The sequence below is a fragment of the Salmo salar genome, chromosome 03 (genome assembly GCF_965601325.2).
Source record: "Salmo salar chromosome 03, fSalSal1, whole genome shotgun sequence".
NCBI classification, from domain to species: Eukaryota; Metazoa; Chordata; class Actinopteri; order Salmoniformes; family Salmonidae; genus Salmo; species Salmo salar.
This window is the reverse complement of record NC_138293.1, coordinates 90,815,001-90,820,000: the sequence shown is the minus strand read 5'-3', so window position 1 is coordinate 90,820,000 and position 5,000 is coordinate 90,815,001. Positions and strand designations below refer to the sequence as shown.

Sequence of the window (5,000 nt, the reverse complement as noted above, 5' to 3'; positions counted from 1 at the left end):
ACTCAGCTCTTCCTTCTGTTGATCCAGTCTGAGAGAGGAAGGGAGGGGTTTATTTTCTGGGCGTAGATGACAGGAGAAACGTTGGGGAGTATAATCATAAGCACACGCTGCATACTGAAGGTTACAGATACTGCCTCGTGATATTGACTGTTGACTGACTGGGAACACAATGGGTTTGTCTCCCATTTCTCCTCAGATAGAAGGCAGATGGAGGGATTCACAGCTCTGCATTGTGTCTGTTTTAGAGACATCTGTGTGGTGTGTGTAGATCTGTGTGGTGTCTGTAGATATGTGTGGTGTGTGTAGATCTGTGTGGTGTCTGTAGATATGTGTGGTGTGTGTAGATCTGTGTGGTGGGTGAAGATCTGTGTGGTGTGTGTAGATCTGTGTGGTGTGTGTAGATCTGTGTGAAGATCTGTGTGGTGTGTGTAGATCTGTGTGGTGTCTGTAGATATGTGTGGTGTGTGTAGATCTGTGTGGTGGGTGAAGATCTGTGTGGTGTGTGTAGATCTGTGTGGTGTGTGTAGATCTGTGTGAAGATCTGTGTGGTGTGTGTAGATCTGTGTGGTGTCTGTAGATATGTGTGGTGTGTGTAGATCTGTGTGGTGGGTGAAGATCTGTGTGGTGTGTGTAGATCTGTGTGGTGTGTGTAGATCTGTGTGAAGATCTGTGTGGTGTGTGTAGATCTGTGTGGTGTCTGTAGATATGTGTGGTGTGTGTAGATCTGTGTGGTGTGTGTAGATATGTGGTGTGTGTGTGTAGATATGTGTGGTGTGTGTAGATATGTGTGGTGTCTGTAGATCTGTGTGGTGTCTGTAGATCTGTGTGGTGGGTGAAGATATGTGTGGTGTCTGTAGATCTGTGTGGTGGGTGAAGATATGTGTGGTGTCTGTAGATCTGTGTGGTGTGTGTAGATATGTGTGGTGTGTGTAGATCTGTGTGGTGTCTGTAGATATGTGTGGTGTGTGTAGATCTGTGTGGTGGGTGAAGATCTGTGTGGTGTGTGTAGATCTGTGTGGTGGGTGAAGATCTGTGTGGTGTGTGTAGATCTGTGTGGTGGGTGAAAATCTGTGTGGTGTGTGTAGATCTGTGTGGTGTGTGTAGATTTGTGTGGTGTGTGTAGATATGTGTGGTGTGTGAAGATCTGTGTGGTGTCTGTAGATCTGTGTGGTGTGTGAAGATGTGTGGTGTGTGTAGATCTGTGTGGTGTGTGTAGATCTGTGTGGTGTCTGTAGATATGTGTGGTGTGTGTAGATCTGTGTGGTGTGTGTAGATCTGTGTGGTGTGTGAAGATCTCTGTGTGTGTGTGTGTGTGTGTGTGTGTGTGTGTGTGTGTGTGTGTGTGTGTGTGTGTGTGTGTGTGTGTGTGTGTGTGTGTGTGTGTGTGTGTGTGCGCGCGTGCGTGCGTGCGTGCGTGCGTGCGTGTGTGTGTGTGTGTGAGAGAGAGAGAGAGAGAGAGAGAACTTGAGTGTGTATATGTGTCTCTCCTTCCTCCCTCTCCTCTCTCCTCTCCCTCTTTCTGATCTGTGCTGACCAGTGAGCTATGGAGAGCAGGTTGATGCAGTCAGTCAATCCCACCTGCAGCCAGTCTCCCACTCAGTCAGCCTTCCACTCAGCCAGCCTTCCACTCAATCAGCCTCCCACTCAGCCAGCCTCCCACTCAGTTAGCCTCCCACTCAGTCAGCCTCCCACTCAGACAGCCTCCCACCTGCAGCCAGCCTCCCACTCAGACAGCCTTCCACTCAGTCAGCCTTCCACTCAGCCAGCCTTCCACTCAGTCAGCCTCCCCCTCAGCCAGCCTCCCACTCAGTTAGCCTCCCACTCAGTCAGCCTCCCACTCAGACAGCCTCCCACCTGCAGCCAGCCTCCCACTCAGACAGCCTTCCACTCAGTCAGCCTCCCACTCAGTCAGCCTTCCACTCAGCCAGCCTTCCACTTGCAGTCAGCCTCCTACCTGCAGCCAGCCAGCCTTCCACTCAGTCAGCCTTCCACTCAGACAGCCTTCCACTCAGTCAGCCTTCCACTCAGCCAGCCTTCCACTCAGTCAGCCTTCCACTCAGCCAGCCTCCCACTCAGTCAGCCTCCCACTCAGCCAGCCTCCCACTCAGTCAGCCATCCACTCAGCCAGCCTTCCATTCAGTCAGCCTTCTACTCAGTCAGCCTTCCACGCAGCCAGCCTTCCACTCAGTCAGCCTTCCACTCAGTCAGCCTTCCACTCAGCCAGCCTTCCACTCAGTCAGCCTCCCACCTGCAGCCAGCCTTCCACTCAGTCAGCCTTCCACTCAGTCAGCCTTCCACTCAGACAGCCTTCCACTCAGTCAGCCTTCCACTCAGCCAGCCTTCCACTCAGTCAGCCTGTTTTTACAGTACAGTACACTGTGTGTGAGAGTGTTAGTACAGTACAGTACACTGTGTGTGAGAGTGTTAGTACAGTACAGTACAGTACAGTACAGTACGCTGTGTGTGAGAGTGTTTTTACAGTACAGTACACTGTGGGTGAGAGTGTTTTTACAGTATAGTACACTGTGTGTGAGAGTGTTAGTACAGTACAGTATGCTGTGTGAGTGAGTGTTAGTACAGTACAGTACACTGTGTGTGAGAGTGTTAGTACAGTACAGTACGCTGTGTGTGAGAGTGTTAGTTCAGTACAGTACGCTGTGTGTGAGAGTGTTAGTACAGTACAGTACAGTACACTGTGTGTGAGAGTGTTAGTACAGTACAGTACAGTACACTGTGTGTGAGTGTTAGTACAGTACAGTACACTGTGTGTGAGTGTTAGTACAGTACAGTACAGTGCAGTGTGTGTGAGAGTGTTTTTACAGTACAGTACAGTACATTCTGTGTGAGAGTGTTAGTACAGTACAGTACACTGTGTGTGAGTGTTAGTACAGTACAGTACAGTGCAGTGTGTGAGAGTGTTTTTACAGTACAGTGCAGTACACTGTGTGTGAGAGTGTTAGTACAGTACAGTACAGTACAGTACACTGTGTGTGAGAGTGTTAGTACAGTACAGTACACTGTGTGTGAGAGTGTTTTTACAGTACAGTACAGTACAGTGTGTTAGTACAGTACAGTACAGTGTGTGTGAGAGTGTTAGTACAGTACAGTACAGTACAGTACACTGTGTGTGAGAGTGTTTTTACAGTACAGTACAGTACAGTGTGTTAGTACAGTACAGTACAGTGTGTTAGTACAGTACAGTACACTGTGTGTGAGAGTGTTAGTACAGTACAGTACACTGTGTGTGAAAGTGTTAGTACAGTACAGTACAGTACACTGTGTGTGAGAGTGTTTTTACAGTACAGTACAGTACAGTGTGTTAGTACAGTACAGTACACTGTGTGTGAGAGTGTTAGTACAGTACAGTACACTGTGTGTGAGAGTGTTAGTACAGTACAGTACACTGTGTGTGAGAGTGTTTTTACAGTACAGTACAGTACAGTGTGTTAGTACAGTACAGTACAGTATGTTTGTACAGTATAGTACAGTACAGTGTGTTTGTACAGTACAGTGTGTTAGTACAGTACAGTGCAGTGTGTTAGTATAGTACAGTACAGTACAGTACAGTGTGTTAGTACAGTACAGTACAGTACAGTGTGTTAGTACAGTACAGTACAGTGTGTTTGTACAGTACATTACAGTGTGTTAGTTCAACACAGTGTGTTAGTACAGTACAGTCCAGTGTGTTTGTACAGTACAGTACAGTGTGTTAGTACAGTACAGTACAGTGTGTTACTACAGTTCGGTGTGTTTGTACAGTACAGTACAGTGTGTTAGTGCAGTACAGTGTGTTAGTACAGTACAGTCCAGTGTGTTTGTACAGTACAGTACAGTGTGTTAGTACAGTACAGTACAGTACAGTGTGTTAGTACAGCACAGTGTGTTAGTACAGTACAGTGTGTTAGTACAGTACAGTCCAGTGTGTTTGTACAGTACAGTACAGTGTGTTAGTACAGTACAGTACAGTGTGTTTGTACAGTACAGTGTGTTAGTACAGTACAGTGTGTTAGTACAGTACAGTGTGTTAGTACAGTACAGTACAGTACAGTGTGTTAGTACAGTACAGTACAGTGTGTTAGTACAGTACAGTACAGTGTGTTTGTACAGTACAGTGTGTTAGTACAGTACAGTACATTGTGTTTGTACAGTACAGTGAGTTAGTACAGTACAGTGTGTTTGTACAGTACAGTACAGTGTGTTAGTACAGTACAGTGTGTTAGTACAGTACAGTACAATGTGTTAGTACAGTACAGTGTGTTAGTACAGTACAGTGTGTTTGTACAGTACAGTACAGTGTGTTAGTACAGTACAGTGTGTTAGTCCAGTACAGGGTGTTAGTACAGTACAGTACAGTACAGTGTGTTAGTACAGTACAGTGTGTTAGTACAGTACAGTACAGTGTGTTTGTACAGTACAGTATATTTGTACAGTATAGTACAGTACAGTGTGTTTGTACAGTACAGTACAGTGTGTTGGTACAGTACAGTGTGTTAGTACAGTACAGTCCAGTGTGTTTGTACAGTACAGTACAGTGTGTTAGTACAGTACAGTACAGTGTGTTAGTACAGTACAGTGTGTTAGTACAGTCCAGTGTGTTTGTACAGTACAGTACAGTACAGTGTGTTAGTACAGTACAGTACAGTGTGTTAGTACAGAACAGTGTGTTAGTACAGTCTTGTGTGTTTGTACAGTACAGTACAGTGTGTTAGTACAGTACAGTGTGTTAGTACAGTACAGTACAGTGTTTTAGTACAGTACAGTGATTTAGTCCAGTACGGTGTGTTAGTACAGTACAGTACAGTGTGTTAGTACAGTACAGTACAGTGTGTGAGTGTGTTAGTACAGTACAGTGTCTTAGTCCAGTACAGTGTGTTAGTACAGTTCAGTACAGTGTGTTAGTCCAGTACAGTGTGTTAGTACAGTACAGTGTGTTAGTCCAGTACAGGGTGTTAGTACAGTACAGTACAGTACACTGTGTTAGTACAGTACAGTGTGTTAGT

The 5,000-nt window shown here is 45.8% G+C and overlaps 1 protein-coding gene across 7 annotated transcripts in view; it reads left to right on the top strand.

Annotated features, from left to right (window-relative positions):
* LOC106594543 (BAH and coiled-coil domain-containing protein 1) overlaps window positions 1–5,000 on the top strand; it is a 252,728-nt gene that overhangs the window by 78,898 nt on the left and 168,830 nt on the right. The gene's annotated exons all lie outside the window — the stretch shown is intronic.